The 20,764-nt window shown below is 39.6% G+C and overlaps 1 protein-coding gene across 17 annotated transcripts in view; it reads left to right on the forward strand.

Moving 5' to 3' along the window:
• The window catches only part of plekha7b (pleckstrin homology domain containing, family A member 7b), a 401,998-nt gene that overhangs the window by 206,369 nt on the left and 174,865 nt on the right, over positions 1-20,764 (forward strand). For 2 of the 17 annotated variants that reach the window (XM_073049409.1, XM_073049410.1), the window contains one exon: positions 16,706-16,817. The exons of the other annotated variants lie outside the window; for them this stretch is intronic. The gene's annotated coding sequence lies outside the window, so the exon portion shown is untranslated. The remainder of the gene's footprint in view (positions 1-16,705; positions 16,818-20,764) is intronic. 17 annotated transcript variants of the gene reach the window in all.

A 20,764-nucleotide genomic window follows, 5' to 3' on the forward strand; every position in this document is an offset into this window, starting at 1 on the left:
TATTACATTCTGGCCCCAATTACAGGTATGATATTCCATGCAAAATCCATTTAGGGCAGGTGAGCCATCGCTCACAGTGACATTTTCACTGCTGCTGGAATATTGATGTAAAATTGAGGTAGCCAGGCAACAGAAATGGGCAGATTCATAAGATTTATCAGGTAGCATTTCCAATTTGCTAATAATATACTTAAGTTGGCAGTTGATCCATTGAGGTGCATTTCCTTTTCTCGGGAAATGTTTCTGAATATTTTCTATTGCCATTTAAGTGTTTGTGTGGGCTTTGGAAATATTTAGTGTTTTTTTAGCTGCATCTTAGTAATGAAATTGAATAGAGCTTAGATTTCATTAGCAATCTATTTTGTACATGAAATTTGCTGCCAGATAAACAGCAATTTTACTCGCCTGCATTTTCCATATAAATGAATATAATAATTCCATATACAGAACACTTCTGCAAGGCTTCGTTCAGTGTTTTGAACTTAACCTATGAAACATGCTTTCAAATTTTCTTTCCTCTCCCCAAGGTAATGGCCCTTAATGTCATGTGGGAGTGAATCTTGACAACCCCATTACTTTCAATCTGTTCCATTGCTTTTCATTCATAGGTGGTGACTTTCTGGCAGAAATGCAAGGGGCAAGAATTCCTGGTCAAATTACTCCCCAAATCAAGTATTTTGTGCTGTGTATCAACAGACAAACAAATAAACAAAAGAGAGCAGTTACACCGAAATTCAACCTTTCTTCACTGAACTTGTTTTTATTAATGAATAAGCACATACAAAATACAAGTGACAAACTGAATTAGGCAAGGTGAATAAGGTATTTTTTTTAAATTCAGGAAAATGGTACGGTGGTGTTTAAGTTGTGGAGTGAGCAGTTAGAGTCATGGACCAATAGTTCGGGGGTGCATTCAATCCCAGTATGGCAGCTGGTGAATTTAAATTCAAGCAATTGCAATTTAAAATAAACTTGCCTCAGCAATGCTAACTGTTGTGTATTTAACATTTCAATCATATTTGAGTAATATTGTAAATGTATTTGATTAAGCATTCTTGTTCATTTAAATAATTCCTTACAGGTTGTATATAAAAGCACATGAATAGCATATGTCATCATGCCACCACATCATACGTGTGTGGCTTGCTAAAGTAAATAACCTTCTCCATCTATCACCTCCAAACTTCTCACTTCATTTCCCCCTCCCTCTCCCACCTACCTTCCCCTCATCTGGCTTCCCCTATCACTTTTAGATGATACTTCTTCCCCTCCAACCCTTCTTATACTGGCATCTTCCCTCTTCCTTTCTGGTCTTAATAAAGTCTTAGCCCAAAACATCAACTCTTTATTTCTTTGCATAGATGATGCATTCTTTGCATTTTTTATGTGTTATTCCAGATTCCTAGCATTAGCCAGATGAGGGGAAGGTAGGTGGGAGAGGGAGGGGGAAATGAAGTGAGAAGTTTGGAGGTGATGGATGGAGAAGGTAAAGGACTGAAGAAGTTGGAATCTGACAGGAAAGCAGAATGGACCATGGGAGAAATGGAAGGAGGAAGGGCACATTAAGGAGGTGATAGACAGGTGAAGAGAAGAGGTAAGAGGGGAGCCATAGTGGGGAGTGGAAGAAGAGGGCAGGGGGAGAAGGAAAATTGCCACAAGTTAGAGAATTCAATGTTCACACCATCAGGTTGAAGGCTTCCTAGATGGAATATGAAGTGTTGCTCCTCCAACATTGGGAGTGGTCTTGTCATGGCAGTAGAGGAGACCGTGGACTGATATAGCAGAATGGGAATGGGGATTGGAATTGGAATTAAAGTGGTTGGCTATTGAGAAACCCTGCTTGTTGAGGATGGAGTGAAGATGCTCAACAAAGCTGTCCCCAGTCTTCTTCGGATCTTACTAACGTAGAGAAGGCCACATCAGGAGCACCAGATACGGTAGATGACCCTGACAGACTTGTAGGTAAAGTGTTGCCATTTCATAGTATGTTACTTTCAGGTATCCAACAATGTGGATACAAGTATAACATATTGACAATAATTCAGAATCACAAAACTTCTTCCAGGACAGAAACATTTTGAAAATTTTAAATGAAATGAATAAGGCAATGAATAATTTGTACTCAATTGGAAAGTTATTTCAACAAAATAGAAATGTTTATTTGAAGGAAGAGGTCATTGTCCTTTCCACTGGCTTCATTGGAGGCTGCTTTACTAGCTTGAATTTCGTGAGTAGTTTGCCTCTTAACGTGTTTTGAAGGTAGGATTAATTTATCTGATGTGAGTATATCTGAAAGCTATTCTTTCAAGATATAGGGCAGTGAATTTCTGATCTTGCTGTCTTTTTGTTGGAACAATCTCGGGTTGTTGGAAGTTTTGAAGTACCAATTGTCTTGAATAGTAAAATGATTATGCTGTCTTAAATGCAGATTTACAGATGGCATTTGTAAATGTGTGTTTACATGCATTTAAATTAAAGAATATTTCCACTTTATCCCTTGTTTCTTTATTAAAATTTTGGAGTCATGGTGTTATATAACACTGCAACAGATGCTTCAGCCCAACTTGTTTGTGCCATGCAGGATATGCCTGCGATGGCCCATATCCCTTTCAATCTTTACAAATGTCTTTTAAAACCTGTCCCTGTACCCACTCCTACAGCTTCTGTGGCAGCTGTTTTCACCAACTGCACCACCTGTATGAAAAATTTGCCTCTCAGACCCTTTTTAAATAATTCTGCATGTTTAAATCATATTAAACATGTATCCCCTAGTTTTAGACAGCGGGATAAAGATTGTGAATATCCACCTTATATCTATGATCTTCCTTGTTTTATGTACTTTTATAAGATCATTCCCACACTCTGGAGAAAATGGCTCAACCTTCCCTTGTTATTAAACCACTCCAGTCCTGTAGCATTCTCGTAAATCTACTCTGCACTTTTTTCAGCTTAATGTCATCTGTCCTGTAGCTGAATGACCATGACTGCACATAGTACTCTAACTTTGTTCTTACCAATGACTTGTCCATTTGTAACCTGACATTCCAAACTCTGTGCTTGATGTCCTGATCAATGAAGACAAGCATGCCAGCCACCACCATCACCATCCTGTCTACTTTGGGGAACTATACGTATTCCTTTTGGGATTTCTGGGCTGAGCACTCTCCACACCTCTTGCCGTTTACTGTTCAAGTCCTGCCCTGGTTTAGCCTCCCAAAATGCAACACACGATACCTCTGGAAGTTAAATTTCATCTCCCATGCCTTGGATCCCTTCCACATAACATCTAGAAGAACAATTTTAAAAAGCCTTGTTTATTTAACAAGTTAATTTTCTTCATTAGTAGCGACTGTGGGAGGAAAGGAATTAAAACAGAATTGGGTTTAATAGCACTGGCATATATTGTGAAATGTGTTGTTTTGCATCAGCAATACATAATAAAAAAACAATATATTACAATATGTTTTAATTTAATTAAATAAGTAGAATAATAGGAAAAAATGAGGTAATATACTGTACGTGGTTTCATTGCTTATTCAGAAATATGATGGTGTAGGGGAAGAAGCTGTTCCTGAAATGTGATTATGTACCTTCATGCTCCTGTACCATCTCCATGAAGGTAGCAATTGGAAGAGGCCATGTCCTGGGTGATGGGAGTCGTTGATAATGGATGTTTTTTGAGACATGGCCTTTTGAAGATGCCCTTGATGCTGGGGAGGCTAGTGCCCATGGTAGAGGCTGCTGAGTTAGTAACTTTCTGCAGCTTTTTCTGATCCTGTCCAGTGGTCCCACTATACCTGTGGTGATGCAGCCAGTTAGAGCACTCTCCACAATACGTCAGTAGAAATGCATAGAATTGTTGACATTTTGGATCAAAACCCTGAATCAGGATTCAGAATGCATGGTTTTGACCTATAATGTCAGCAATTCCTTTCCTCCCACAGATTCTGCTTGGCCACCCGAGTTCCTCCTGCAGATTGCTTGTCGCTCTAGATTCCAGTATCTGCAGTGTCTGATGTCTTTACTGATTCAGCAACATTGAGATTCCACGGATATTTAGGTAGGAAAAGAACAAGGAAGACTCTGCATTAAAATAAGCTGTTGTAGAACGTTTTCTTTACAAACAGATTTGATGATCAGGTGAATGAGCTGTGATTAGTGTCATTGTATTTACAGTCTTTCCTGATTCGAGGACCCTGTTTCTCCTTGTAGTGCCCCTTGATTTAATCACTTTGCTCATATCTTTTAGTAATGGACCTGACAACTGTACTGCTCCAAAGAGCACTATATGAGGTCGTTCTTACCCTCAGCCATTAGGCTCTATAATGAATCAACCTATTGCCAGGGAAACAGTGACCCCCTCCTGTTAGATTGTCTGAGGTAACTTGTTTTTTTTATTCTTTCTTGCTTCTCTTCTAATATTTGTATATCTGTGATGCTACTGTGACACAGTAAATTCCTTTGGGATCAATAAAGTATCTCTCTATCTTAATGTGACTGAACATGAAAGTACAGTAATCAAATCAGTCATTTTGTTTTTTTCAAACGTTGTATCATCTTTCTTGTAAGTAGTCTTGTTGAATTTACTCAGCTCCCAAAGAGTTTCTGAGCATGGATACTTTGAAACCTTGTGTTATTTATTTACATCTGTCAGTCTTTGATTTATGAGCAGTTTTGCTGAAGGGAGGTGAATAGGAAAAAGGTTATAATATGAATAATAACGAGTAGGATGACTCTTTAATAAAACTATAGAATCCAGAAGATCAAATATAGACATTAATAGATCACAATCACCATTTGTTAGACCAGACAGAGTTTAAGTGTGTTGAGCAATTGAAACACAAAAAATATGAATGTTTGAAATTTTCAATTATACTTGGATGTGTTGAGCCATGTTATGGTGCAGCATGCAGTTATATTTTTACACTGAATGGTTGTTCAATTATCTTGAATGTAACTTATTTTGGACAGTTTCTTTAAACAGAAAAGCAAATTTCTAGGACAATGCCAAGCTGGGCAATAGCTGTGCCAGGAACAGATGAATTCATATTTTGCATGCAATTGTTATTTTTTTTTGGTTTCACTTTTCACTTTGGCCTGATTGGAAATTACTTGGTTAGATCATCTCAATTGTATAAATAGTTAATATTTTATGATGGTAAGCGCTAATTCTAAACAGATTGGGAATAACCTAGATCCTTTGGGTAAGTTGGCCAGTACTCATTATTGATATAAATATTGACACCAGAGTGCTGTTTAAATGAGTTGCCAGTTAAAGCCAACTTGGCATTTTCTATAATAAACATTTACACCATCTATTTCCTATTTTTCTCTCCACCCTCTTCCTCACATTTTTTTTGCACGTCTCTGTAGTTATGTGTTTCTCCATAAACACCACAGTTTACCTACACTTCCCTTCCCTTGTGAATGTTCATCACATCACCTTTTAGAACTTCACAAGTGTAATCCAAAATTAAGGAGAGTTCATCTGATAAAATTATTCATATTTTCAATGAAATTTAAATCTGTGATAGAGTTGTTTATGGAGTACTCATGATCAATGGCAGCCCCAATTTTAGAAGTTTTAGCATGTTAGCACCGTTCCAAATTGTTATTTTCCATAATATCAATACAAATGACAAATAAATCATGGTTATCTCAAATATTTAGCTAACTTAAGTATGCCCTTCGCATTAGTGTATTGTGGAGGATAGTGGTATTTGAACAGCATTTTCCTATTGAGTAAATTGAATACACTCCAGTTAATAGATTTTTGTTTATATACTTGAATTTTATATTTAGGAAGTTCTGCTTGAGCTGTGTAAGAATAAACTACACTAATAGGTTACACATCTGTCATGGTTTGTGGAACAATGTGAGGAAAATTTAAGAGCACAAATTGAATTAGTACAGCATTAAGTTGAATTTGAGTTATTTTTCCCTGTGGTGTAGTTATAGGCCATAAAAGCATTGACGCACAGAGATTTGAATGTGCTATGGCCTTGAAGGCTAATGAACATGCAGATTTAATAAAACTTTAGTCATTAGTCTTGTGTGAATGTCAGAGCATTAGGCCCATCAAGGAGATTATTGGTTCTTACTCTTAACTTCATATACTTAACTAACTTAAATTACCAGGTTTCTAATTTGTGATATTTTAAAAGAAGGAATTTTACGATAGTTGAAATGTCTGTTCAGCAGCATATTTATACACATTTGCATGGGGTGCATATGTTTAGTTGTGAGCAGGAAGCTGTGATTAGGTTATAATTTGTTTTCACAAAATTATAATCAGCAGTTTACACAGCACTTTTGGCTAATTGTTCAAACATGTGTTTAAAACTATTATTTTAAGTATAGTACTGCAGAGCATTTCATTTTGGCAGTTTGTGATACTGAATTGAAAGTTTTTCCTTAGAGAAGGGTGTGAAGGTTGATGGGGTGTTTGTGGAACTTAGATCTATCACTGAGGTAAAGTTGCTGCATAGCTTCTCGCTTGAAATTTCTAGATCATATTCAATGGTTAGAATGGGAAAGGATTAAACTATTCCTTTGCCTAAAGATACTTAATGATTCTGTAGCTATTGTCTCCATTAAGCTTGGGAGTTTTAATGATTGAGGTAATTTAGCAATAGCCTGTTACTTAAACAGAGGCTTTGGAATGTGCTTAGTTAAGCTTTTGCAGCAGGTGTATAGCTTGAGCCAGTGAATTTTCTTGCCATGACGTTTCTATTAATACACATGACACATTTTCTGCTCAGTGGAATATTAGGTATTTGCACAAAAACCTACCATGCTGTTTTTTTGGAGGAACATTTTAACCATGTTGCAGAATTTGTCTCTTATTGCTGAACAGTTTCAATTATCAGTTCTGTGTTACCTGTCTATTTGTACGATTGAAGAGTTTGTCTTCAGCCCTTGGTTAATCATAACTGTAATGGGGCTGCACAGGCTGTGCATAGCTGATGAAACTACTGTCTCACAGCCCCAGTGACCTGGCTTTAAAACTGCTACCCAGCGCCAAGTTTACATGTTCTCTCTGTGAATTTCCTCCAGGTGCTGCATATTTCCCCTGAACATAGATAAATGGTAGAATCTGCAGCTGAGTCAATAGGAATGGGGGTAGGATTAGTGTGAAGTGGGGTACTTGGTTTGCTATAGACATTAGGCCAAAGAGCCTGTGTCCATGCTGTATATCTCTCTCGGACTCCATAAGTTATTGAAGCATTCATTACTTGCAGCAAATTATATTGTAGGCTTATAAATATCTGCCCATTGTCCTAAAATGTATTATTGATCGTTTTGTGGTTTCAGAGCAAAGCATCAGTTTAACCAATGGTCAGAATAGTGATGCTTATTTCTCTGTCAGCTACAATTGTGCATTCACACAGTTAAGCAGCTGGGAGTTTTTTTTCGAAAAGTTGATTTACGATCACACTAGTACCTTGGCTTTTTCCAATTATTTGCTAAGTGGCTTGCTCGTCGGTGTTCTGTCCAAACTAATTCTCAGTCTTGTCCTGTATCTGTTTTGCCTTAAGGTAATATGAATTGCTTTAGTGGAAACCACATTATTTTCTTTGTGTTTTTACCTTGTGTCAGATACCTTTGCTGGTCACGTTCATTTACTGATTGAATAGACTGGAAGTTTTACTTGTGAAACCAATTACATGATGACTTTTGCGGGTAGTAATAGATTTGTAACATAGCACCCTTTATAGTTGTTTAAAATGAACTGGTTTGCAATTTATTTTCCTATGGAAGCAATTTTAATAGAAAATGATATGCATTGGTGTTAGCAACAATGCCAAATTTTCAAAAGTCAGGGTAGCTTTGAATGAAAAAAAATCTTCCTTTTTGATCTAAGTTTTCATAATAATAACTTTGTGATGTTAGATTTTGCTCTTTTGTTCATGAAGTTGTTTGATATGCAGTACTCATCCTGACAGTTTGTTGCACTCATTGATCTTCTGAGCCATTTAGTTAATAAGATCATAAGATATAGGAGAGTTAGGCCATTTGGCCTATCAATTCTGCTTCGCCATTTCACCATGGCTGATCTATTTCCCTTTCAGCTCCAATCTCCTGCCTTCTCCCCGTATCCCTTCATGCACTGACTGATTAAAAATTGTTCAACCTCTGCCTTAAATAAACCCAATGACTTGGCTCCACAGCTGCCAGTGGCAACAAATTCCACAGATTCACGACCCGCTGGCTAAAGAAATTACTTTATCTCCATTCTAAATGGATATCCCTCTGGTTTTAGACAACCTCACCATAGGAAACATCCTCTCTACATCCACTATATCGAGGCCTTTCAGCATTTGATAGCTTTCAATGATTTCCCCCGCCCCACCTCATTCTTCTGAATTCCAGTGAATACAGGCCCAGAGCTATCAAACACTCGTCATATGATCAGTCTTTCAATCCCAGAATGATTTTCTTGAGTCTCCTTTAAACGTTCTCCAACATCAGCAAATGCTTTCTTTGATAAGGGACCCAGAACTGCTCACGATACTCCAAGTGAGGCCTCACCAGTGCCTTATAAAGCCTCAAGTTTACATCCTTGCTTTTATATTCTAGTCGTCACGAAACAAATGCTAACATCACAGTTGCTCTCCTCACCACAGACTTAACTTGAAAATTAACCTTTAGGGAATCCTGCACAAGGAATCCGAAGTCCCTTTGCATCACAGATTTTTGAATTCCTCCCCATTTAGAAAAACGTCTACACTTTTATTTCTTCTACCAATGTGCATGACCATACACTTTGTGACACTGTAATCCATCTGCCACTTCTTTGCCCATTCTCCTAATCTAAGTCCTTCTATAGCCTTTCTACTTCCTCAAAACTACCTGCCCCTCCACCTATCTCAGTATCGTCTGCAAACTTTGCAACAAGGCCATCAATTCTATCATCTAAGTCATGATGGAATGGTCCCAACACAGACCCCTGTGGGAAAATCTACTAGTCACCAGCAGCCAACCAGAAAAGGCTCCCTTTATTGCCACTCTTTGCCTCCTGCCAATCAGCCACTGCTGTATCCGTGCTAGAATCTTTTCTGTAATATCATGGGTTCATAGCTTGTTAAGCAGCCTCGTGTGGCTTTCTGAAAATCCAAGTACACAACATCCATCAATTCCCTTTGTCTACCCTACTTGTTATTTCTTCAAAGAATTCCAGCAAATTTGTCAGGCAAGATTTTAGCTGAAGGAAAACATGCTGATTATGGGCTTTTTTATTATCATGTGCCTGTAAGTACAATCTCTGACAATCGACTCAAACATCTTCCCAGCCACTGAGGTCAGACATTTGCAATTTTCCAGTCCTCCAGAACCATGCCAGAATCCATTGACTCTTCCACCACAATCTCTTTAGCCACCTCTTTCAGAGCCCTGCATTGTAGGCCATCTTCCAGGTGACTTATCTACATTGAAAACTTTCAATTTCTCAAACACCTTCTCTGTTGTAATGAATTTCACAAACTACTGCCCCGTGACACTCTCAAACTTCCATCATACTGCTAGTGTCTTCCACAATGAAGACTGATGCAAAGTCCTTATTCAGTTTGTCAACCATTTCCTTGCTCTCCATTACTACCTCTCCAGCAACATTTTCCGCCTGCTCAATATCCACAGTTGCTTCTCTTTGAGACTTGTACATCTGAAGAACCTTTTTGTATTCTCTTTAAAATTATTGGCTAGCTTACCTTCATATTCCAGCTTTTCCTTCTTTATGACTTTTTAGTTGCCTTCTGTTGATTTTTAATAGCTTCCCTATCTTACTTCCAACTAATTTTTGCTGTATTATATGCTCTCTCTTTGGCTTTTATGAAAGCTTTCACTTCTCTGTCAGCCAAGGTGGCTCATCCTGCCTTTGGAATACGACTGCTTCTTTGTGATGTATCTGTACTGTGCCTTCTGAGTTACTCCCAGAAATTCCAGACATTGCTGCTGTGCCTTACCCCTGCTGGTGTTTGGTCAGCTCCTTTCAAACGCCTACGTAATTCCTTTTACCCCACTGTAATACTGGTACAGCTGACTTTATCTTTGTAAATTGCACGGTGAATTCTATCATATTATGATCACTGCCTCCTAAGGGTTCCTTTACCTTAACTTCTCTAGTCAGTTAAGACTAGACAAGTTAATTTCTTGTTCATTGCACAAGACCCAATGAGGAATAGCTGATCCCCTTGTAGGCTCAGCCACCAGCTGTTCTAAAAAGCATGTCATTAGTGCCACTGTGTATCAATAGTTCAGTCTGCTCATCCTCCCCCTTTTAGAATGCCATGGGCCTGATCCAAGATATCCCTGCTCCTGACACCTGCGATGCAACATACCATTTGGGTGTTTCTGTATCATCCACAGAATCTTGTCTCTATTCCTCTAACTATGGAATCTCCTATCACTACTGCGGTCCTCTTCACCTCTCGTCTCTTCTGAGCCTCAGTGCCACAGATCCGGTCACTGTGGCTCCCCCCCAGTAGGTCTTGTCCTCAACAGTATCCAAAGTTGTATACATTATTGAGGGGAATGGCGGTGTGTTTACTCTGCACTGGCTGCCCATTTGCCCTCCTTCTCCTGACAGGCGCACAGTTACCTGCCCCCTGCAACCTCCCTGTTTCACCTATCTGTCACCTCTTCTGTCTCCTGTTGGAGCCGAAGGTCATCAAGCTGCAGCTCCAGTGTCTTGATACATCCTCTGGGAAGCTGCAGCTCGGCACAGATGTGGTTAATTGAGACTAGAGACCTCTCAGAATTCCCGCATCTTACATGCAGACCAAAACATTGCCCCTGGAGCCGTTCTCACTGCTCTGACAGGTGAAGAATGAAAAATAGAGGAAGAAGAAACTTACCAGATGCTTACCTTGCCCAAGCCTGTTGAGACACAGCCACTTCAACATTGGCCCACTCACACAATGGCCATTCTGCTTGCCCCTGCTTTATTTTTATTTGCCCTTTCTAATGAATCCCGTTCACTGATTGGGCACAGTCCAACTCCAAAAACTGCCATGAAGTGCAGCCTTTTTAAAACTTCAGCTGCAAACCTAAATGAAATCGCTACCTCTTCCTGTGTCCCGCTCAGTGATTGAGCGCAGTCCAACTCCTCATATTTCCCATTTATGGATCTGTCTCCCCTTGGCCTTCCCTCCTTGCCTAAGCTACTGTACTGTTTTTCAATCCTAAGAAATGAATGATATCGATGTCTTTGATTGCTGAAGATCTTCAGATTGAGTTTGGCCGCTCAGTAGCGTGCTACTTCAAACTTTCAATGAATACACAGTGTAGGATCACTTTATCTGCTGAGTACCGACGTTTTCCTCTTTTGAAAGAGCAGTTCTATGTTCTATCAATTGATCGGACCCTAACCAAGCTATGATTCAGATGGTTTTGAATTCAAAGCACAATTGGTGCTTTATGCACAAAGATCAAGGCCAGGAGTGGCAACCCTTTTGTTGAGCAGAGATTAGTGTTGATTAATGAAATGGAAACAATAATTAGGATTTTTGTAAGGAAAATGACTAAGTCCTGTGGTTTATTTACTTATTCGTTTACTATTGATAAAAATATAACAGGCAGATTGAAATAACTGAGGTATTTTAGAAAACGTTCAAAAATGATTAATCTTTTAAAAAGATTGAAAACAACATCTAATTAGTTATTGCTGTCATGTATAACATTTGAATGTGAAATTATAAGCTACGGTGTATATTCACAACATCAAGGAAAGGAAAATAAATACGCTTAACTCTCAGTAAGGCTTTTGTAGCTGCTCTAATGATAGATATTTTATATCTGCTGTCGGAGTCATGCATCTGAGCTCTATCTGCATTGTATTCTGTGTTGTGAGTTTATTAGATAGTCACATGGATGAGGCCATAGTAAAAGTGAAGGGTATAAGTTAAAAATTCATGCTTAATTCTGCACAGTTTTAGTGCTGGGGACCGCTTAATTATGCATAACTTTGCTTAATTACATTTGAAAATGCTTAACTCTACTTTGATTAGGTCTGCTTTAAGTACAGTTAATATCGCTAGTTTGGTATCATAAGTTACACTACTTCAAGATCGTATCTTTTATTAATTGTCAATAAAGGATCAGATGCATTTCTTTGACTTTGTGGAACATTATTATTGGAATGAATTAAGGAGACTGAGAGGGGATCAGATTGAAACGTATAAGATTATTAAGGGATTGGACAAGATAGAGGCAGGAAATATGTTCCAGATGCTGGGAGAGTCCAGTACCAGAGGGCATGGTTTGAGAATAAGGGGTAGGTCATTTAGGACAGAGTTAAGGAAAAACTTCTCCCAGAGTTGTGGGGGTGTGGAATGCACTGCCTCAGAAGGCAGTAGAGGCCAATTCTCTGGATGCTTTCAAGAAGGAGCTAGATAGGTATCTTATGGATAGGGGAATCAAGGGATATGGGGACAAGGCAGGAACCGGGTATTGATAGTGGATGATTCGCCATGATCTCAAAATGGCGGTGCAGGCTCGAAGGGCGGAATGGTCTACTTCTGCACCTATTGTCTATTGAATGATTGGAGGGCGCATCTTAGACCGATAACTACCCGTGGGGTCACCAGCAGTGACATTGGTTTGGTCGACTTGCTACTACATTTGGAATGTATCTGGTTCTTTTGAGAGCTTATGCATGTGGCACTCGTTTCGTCAGTCTACTCCTATAATTAGACTTGACCAAGTTTGTCACTGACTGCATTGTAGCCTGATATGGGAGCAACAATGCCTTTGAGTGGAAAATCCTACAAAAATTGATGGATCACCTGAGCACATCACAGGTAAAACCCTCCCAACCATTAGGCACATCTACATGAAACGTTGCCATAGGAAAGCAGCATCCATCATCAAAGATCCTCACCACCTAGGCTGTGCTCTATTCTTGATGCTGCCATCGGGTAGAAAGTACAGGTGCCTCAGGACTCGCTCCACCAGGTTCAAGAACAGTTACTACCTCTCAACCATCAGGCTTTTGAACAAAAGGGGATAGCTACATTCATTTTAGGACTCCTGTCCTGTTATTTCATGCTTGTTATTTATTGCTGTTTATTTATATCTGCATTTGCACAGTTTGTTGCCCATTGATCTTGTTTACGGTTACTGTTCTATAGATTTGCTAAGTATGCCTGCAGAGAAAGAACCTCAGGGTTGTATGTGGTGACATGTATGTACTCTGATAATAGATTTTACTTTGAACTTTGAAAAAAAACGACTTACATGGCGGTGCTAAACTCTCTCCATACAGTAGTAACTTCTCACTGAATATTCAGTGTTCATTCAGATGGCAGAAGCAAAGGTATGCTGAGCAAAGCCAGCGCCAGTTGGCCCAACTGCGCACTGCTCAAATACTGTGTCATCTGCATCCTACTGTATACATGCCTGTCTAGCTGGTGCCAAGCTGGTGTGAGACGGTTCCTGGCAAAACATCTTCCTGTTCTCAAGTTCGATAAAATTACTTGCTGCTTTGTTTGGCGGCAAAGACCAACATTATGCATATTGTTATACATGGGGTTAAAAAGAATGGAGCGGCGTTGCTGTGTGCTGTATTCGGCACGTGTGCCATGCATTCACCACCCTGACTGATAATTGAGTGCAATACTGAGGGAGTGGCACACTGCCAGCAAGGCTGCTGGTTGAGCAAAATAAAATTAAGCCTCACCTGCACTCTCGGGTGCAAGTTCAAGCAGACAAGTGATCTCCGGTGTTCTGGCTTATGTTAATCTCCCTATTGACATTTCAAAAATGGATTATTTAATCATTATCACATTACCATTTGTGAAAGCTCCCTGCATTCATATTGACCATTACAATACCTACCTTTATAATAATGCTAACCTTACAAAAGCTTTTCATTATCTACAAAACGTTTTAGGAACATAAAATATAAATCATTCAAACTACTGCAGCTCCATCCTGTCTGTGACGTCTTACTACTTTTTTTCCTGTGTCATCCATGCACCTTTTTGTTGTGTTGCCAAATGATTTGTCCCACACCTGGTTTTAAGTTCCTTTGGTGAAGACTGCAGTCCTTACAGCCACTGCTACAAATTCGGTACCTTATTGCATACTTGTCATGGGTTCCCCAGTGTCTCCACCACAGTAACTTGTTCTTTGAGAGCTCATGCCTCATGTCTTGTCCAGTGAGGTTCTGCATCTCTTACCAGACACATCCAAGTTTTACTGTTTCCTTGTACTTCTGTTTCTCACTTCATTGATGACTGAGGTCTAGCTGTGAGCATCCATTATTCCATTGGCCAAACCAGCAGCAATCCCCCATGCTCTGCACCGTGCAGCTCCTTTCCTGAAGCTCATGGCATCAGTCTTGCTCTTTGACACCCTCATGCTTTTACATTTTTCATTGTATTTTGGTTAATGTCCTTGAATTGCTTTACTACCTTTGAGTACCTTTTTAATTAGTCGATGCTGAAGCTGCCTAATCCACTTTTAGCATGAATGAATAGCAAACTACATGATCCATTCCTGTTCAATCTGAATGCAGCTCTCAACCCTTGAAGCCAGTTGTCAAATCAGACAATTCAATGTAAGTACAAATAACCTTTGAAGAATTATTATTGTCATCCAGTCTCCCATGATGAAAATGATCATCATTGGATGCCTATACCGCTGAAAAGTTCTTTGGGAATATTACATCATCTCCACAATTTCAAATAATGTCTTATTCCTGTTCTTAAATAACTTTAAGCAACATTTCTTAATAGCTTTTTTGAAATAATGACTTTGTTATTTGGTTCTATTCAAATAAAAAGTTCTCCTAATAACTTTAAAAAAACTTAAATGTTCTGTTTTTCCACCTCTTTGAAAATGTTGTTGTTAAATCAATTTGCTTGTTATTAATACAACTGAGAAATGTTGCTAGGCAAATTGTGCCATGTCTAGTAACATTTTGAATTGATATCATAAGCCGAGTCAGATTATTGAGTAGGAGAATCCTGATTACATCCTTTTCCCTGTGCTATGATTAATAAGACTAATGTCTGTGACATTACTTAAGAGCATGAATTGAACCAGCTGCTTAATGAAATAATTTATCTTGCATTTTGTCCTGTGAACTTGACATAAATTGAGGTGGACGCTGGTCCCAAAAGGTTACCAGTATCTCACAGTTACAAATCCAAGTGATTGGATCCTGGGTGATTGATTTTGGCAAATGGAAGTTCTGTTCCATTTGTCAAATATTTATATGTTCGGAGATATAGTGCAGAATTAACCCTTCTGGCCTTTGGGAGGAAATCAGAGCACCCAGAAAAAATTCACACATTCTGTGGAGAGCATGTGCAAACTCCTTCCAGAGGACGCTGGGATTTCCAGTCTCTACCCCAAGTTCTGACCACTACACCACAGCTAAGCAAGGACATAAGCAATTGCATAGTTCTAGCTTCAGGCAAATAGGGCTAAAATCTGAATCATGCTGCCCAGGCAGTGGAGAGTGTAGCAGAATGGAAAAGAGCACAAATGCTTGAGCCTGGAAATATCTGACCATTTGTAAAGTACAATGTCTCTTTCACTCCCTCATGTAAAATTTCTTATTTGACATTACACAGCTTTATTTCCATGTCTGTAAGTTGTTAAAATTTAATTGGATAGTTGTATTGCTGCAACACTGTCTGAACACTTCAACCAGTATCTGTACAAGTGCATTTTATCCAGCAATTTGTATTTCTGAGGGAAAGAGTAATTCTTTAGTCAGACCCCAGTGCACGCAGCTATATAAATACACACAACTGTTCATGCAGTGAAGTTGGGGCCAGACACTCTGGAATTTAGAAGAATGAGAGGCGATCTTATAGAAACAAATAAAATTTTGAAAAGGATAGATAAGACAGAAGTAGGAAAGTTGTTCCCATTGCTAGGGGACATTGCCTCAAGATTCAGGGGAGAAGATTTAGGATGGAGATGAAGAGAATCTCTTTTTCCCAGAGTGGTGAATCTGGAATTCTCTGCCCAGGGAAGCAGTTGAGGCTTCTTCACTAAATATATTTAAGATACAGTTAGATATTTACGTAGTAGGGGAATTAAGGGTTATGGGGAAAAAGCAGGTAGATGGAGCTGAGTTATGGACAGATCAGCCATGATCTTATTGAATGGCGGGGCAGGCTCAATGGGCGGATGGCCTACTCCTCCTATTTCTTGTGTTCTTATGACACCTGGGGTTAATTCTGTCTGTCTTTCCATTGTTCCTCTTTCTCCAGGTGGACACCTTAAGATAGTCAGTCACCTACCAGTGGACCTGTATGTGGTCAGTAGCACCAAACTCTGAGCTCAGATTGAATATGTTGTCCAACTAATCTTATGGATCTGGATCAGGTCAGCTTGGCCAATCTTCCTTGAGCCTGTTCTGAGAAGCTGCTTGGCCGCGGCAAGGTGCACTTCAGATAATAGCATGAAACAACTTCATATATGCACCTACACAGAATTATTGGTTATTAACTTAAGTTGGAATGTATAGACCACAGCAGGATTGCTCAAACAAATATGTTTGATTTCGCCAGCTTTTTAGACTGCGTAACTGCAGCCTCAAGTGACAGCTAGAAATAGTTAACTGCTTTTCTTACATTTCCTGCAGAACACTGAGCTGGGCTAATACCATCCTGACATATTGTAAGAGAAATCCAGGCTGAGAGATCCTGTTCCCTGCTTCATTTTGCTCTTTGTCCTTGCTGTGTTGCAGTTTCTTGTTTGTCAATGATGCATATGGAGGAAAGGCCATTGTGACTGAAGATACTGAATCTCTGAGTGGACAGCAGAAAACAATTTGAGCAAAGAACGATCTTAGCCAAAAGGTAGATATGAATTGCAGTTCATTGTTGGATAGGGCACTTATTCAAGCTTTGAAACGTACTGTACTTGCTGCTCGGCAGCTGCTTCTAAAGCAATATAATGCTGCAGTTCGAGGTTTGCAGTGGCTAGCTTTTAATCAGAAAAATAAATCATTCTTTCACGGTCAGTACTTCACTCAAAGTTCAGCTTTTGTTTTAGAATTAAGTAAGTAATTTTTGGGAGATTATGGGAAAGAAATTGCTGTTGATCTTAAATTGATATTCAGCTATTATGAGTAACGTGACCTTTAATTAGGAGTTTTTTACATGACAAATCAAAGCAGTGTGCAGTTTTTAAAAACATTGATTTTATAGAGGTTATTGGGAGAGAATTACTTTCTCTACTGTCCTGTGAAGCAGTATGGAAGTGTAGCGGTAGTGCTATCGATGTACAGTGTCAGTGATCACTGGTGTTGAACTCTGTCTGCATTTGTATGTTCTCCCTGTCATCACGTGGGTTTCCCTGGATGTTTCTGTTTCCTTCCATCTTCCAAAGACGTGAGGTTAGGGTTAGAGAAATTTTTTTTGGGCTGCTGTATTGATGCTGAAAGAGTGGTGACACTTGTGGGCTGCCCCCAGCACAACCCTTGGGTTAGTAATCAGAATCAGGTATATTATGTGAAATTTGTTAACTTAGCGGCAGCAGTACATTGCAATAGGGAGAAAAAAGTAAATCAATTATAGTAAGTATATATGTGCATATTAAATAGTTAAATTAAAAATAGTACAAAAACAGAAATAATATATAAACAAAAGTGATGTAGTTAGTGTTCATGGGTTCAATGTCCATTTAGGAATCGGATGGCAGAGAGGAAGAAGTTGTTTCTGAATTGTTGAGTGTGTGCCTTCTGGCTTCTGTATGGTAACAATGAGAAGAGGGCATCTTGTCATGGGTATTTGTATTGCCCTTGTGTGAAGAGCCATTGAGATTGGATCTGCTGTGGACCTATTGTGGAAAAAGGCAAATTGCAGTGGGCCCAGGTCTTTGCTGAGGTAGGAGTTGACCAGTCTCAAACATTTCATCATCATAGTTGTGAGTGCTACTGTACGACAGTCATTAAGGCAGTTCACATTACTCTTCTTGGGTACTGGTATAATCATTGCCCTTCTGAAGCGCTTGGGAACCTCTGACTGTAGCAGTGAGAAGTTTAAAAATGTCCTTGAATCCTCCTGACAGCTGGTTTTCAGTGCCTTGCCAGGTACTGCATTGGGGCCTGACACCTTGCGAGGGTTCACCCTCCTAAAAGACAGCCTAACATCGGCCTCCGAGACAGAGATCACAGGGTCACCTAGTAAAGCAGGGATCTTCACGTGTAGTTATATTTTCCCTTTTGAAAGTGTTGAGCTCATCTGGTAGTGAAGCATCGCTGCTGTTCATGCTGTTGAGTTTCACTTTGTAGGAAGTGATGTCTTGCAAACCCTGCCACAGTTGACGAACATCCGATGTTGCCTCCAACCTTGCTCAGAATTGTTTCTTCTTCTTGAACTAGTCCCCCATATGTCATACCTGGTTTTCTTGTACAGACCTGGGACACCAGACTTAAATGCCATAGATCCAGCCCTCAGCAGATGATGAACCTCTTTGTTCATCCACAGCTTTTGGTTTGGCAATGTGCAAGTTTTCGTAGGCACACACTCATCCACACAGGTTTTAATGAAGTCGGTAACAACTGGGGCATTCTCATTCAGATTCAAAGATGAATCCCTGAATACAGTCTAGTCCACTGATTCAAAGCCGTCCTGTAAGTGCTTCTGTGCTTCCCTCGTCCGTACCTCCTTCTTCCCCACTACTGGTGCTGCAGGTTTCGATCTGTTGATAATCAGGGTGTAGAAGTACAGCAAGGTGATCAGACTTTCTGAAGTGTGTTTGACACAAAACAATGAACTTCACTCTATTTTGAAGTACCTGTGACAAATAAAGCTTATCTCTATCTTTACCCTGGCAAGTAAAATATTATTTTGCAATTTTTTTCCCTCTAATGCTGTGAGAAATTAAGTTGCTATAGCTGTGATACCTCACCCAAGTGACCATTTGAAATGTAGATGTTGTGAATGTTGAGAGGCCATTCAATAGTCCAAGCTTCAGAGGCCTGAAAATTATACATATCCAGCTTTGAGCCATTCAGTAAATTGCCAAGGAGGAAAGCAGACATTTATTTTAATGTCAGAACATCAGAATCAAGTTTATTATCATTAAATTTGTTGCCTTTGCAGCAGCAGTTCAAGGCAATACTTAATAAATATACTTTTTTATATTTATTAAATATAACAAATCCATTGCAGTGGCATTATGTAAAGTAGTGCTAAATAATGAAAATTGTTTATTTCTTATCGTGAAGTACATCATTTGCAAGTGAAGTTTCCTCTTTTCTTATGACATAGGATTCTATTTACCCCATTGGGTTTTATGCTAATTCAAAGGTACATTTAACGTCAGTGAAATGTATACAGTGTACATCCTGAAATGCTTTTTCTTCGCAACCATCCACAAAAACAGAAGGGTGTCCTGAAGAATGAATGACAATTAAATGTTAGAACCCCTAAGTCCCCCCTGCCAGCTACCCACTCCCACGCATAAGCAGCAGCAAGCGACAATCCTTCCTCCCCCCACCGGCAAAATAAAAACATCAGCACCTGCCACCGAGCACTCAAGCGTGAGCAAAGCAATAGCAAAGACACAGACTTGCAGTTACCCCAAAGACTTTGCGTTTCACCCGGCATTCAACATACCACAGGTTCTCTCTCTCCCTAATAAAGGAGACAGAGGTGTCTTAATTTCACAGCAAGAGGGGAGACATAACAAACAACTCACTGGTTTGCGATGTTAAAAGTCCGCTACGTTGCTTTTTTTTTGGTCTCTGTGCACACAGTCGTAGATATTCTGAATCCCCTGATGACACATGGATCTCCCGCTGTGACACCAACCTTCAATCTGCCTGTCTCCAGAGCTCTGACATCCTCAGCCTCCAAAGTTGAGCCAACCTCTTAGGCCAAGCCCTTGGCATGCTGAACAATGGCTGGATATGAAACCCCGAGAGTGGCCCCATTCCCATAAAGAACCATAGTCAGCATGTAACTCCAGGTCATGGTCTTCAAAAAGATCCCTGAAAGGGAAAAATAGAGATATTAAAGATGGAAATAGAGCTGTTTCCGAAGATGCAAGCAAAGGAGTCACTGGTTAGTGCTATCATCACTGCGCTCCACCCCTCATGATCACGGAATAATCTAATGACCCCACTGCAACCTACTGTCCCTATGTTGCCATGATCTACCACAGCCTCCCCACAACCCCCCCAACCTCCATCCACCAAAATTCCATCACTGTTCCATGAACCAAGGGAAATTTATTGTGGCCAAGTAAACTGCCAAATTGCATGCCTTTGGGATGTGAGTCAAAGTTCGAGTACCTGATTGAAGTCCATGTGGTCACCAGGAGAACGTTCAACCTCCACACAGAAGAAATGGGAGATCAGGATTGGTGGTGCTATGAGATGTGCTGAACATCAGGGATTGCTTAAATTAAGAACGTAAACACATTTGACTAACCTGTACATTCATTTACGAACATCATCAAATGGCTTGAATGATTGAATTGGAACAGCACTTGTCTGGTACCTATTTAGATAGAACTGGGTTATTCTGGATTTAATGGGGGGGAATAGATGCTCTCTCTAAAACTTGGTATCCAAGGTGTGATTGTTAAAGTTGACAATGAATGATTCAAACTTTTATCAAGGTTTCTATACAAGAGTGGTAGAATGTTTATTTACCATCAGCTCTTAAATTCTGAATAGAATATCAGATAAGTTGTTAATCCATTTTAAAATCGCAAGTTATAATGAAAATGTAATGTTCAAAATGAACAAGGGAAAGTGAGTTGCAATTTTTCTCCAGAATGGGACATTGCTGGC

Source organism: Hemitrygon akajei, chromosome 6 (assembly GCF_048418815.1).
Source record: "Hemitrygon akajei chromosome 6, sHemAka1.3, whole genome shotgun sequence".
Classification (NCBI taxonomy): domain Eukaryota; kingdom Metazoa; phylum Chordata; class Chondrichthyes; order Myliobatiformes; family Dasyatidae; genus Hemitrygon; species Hemitrygon akajei.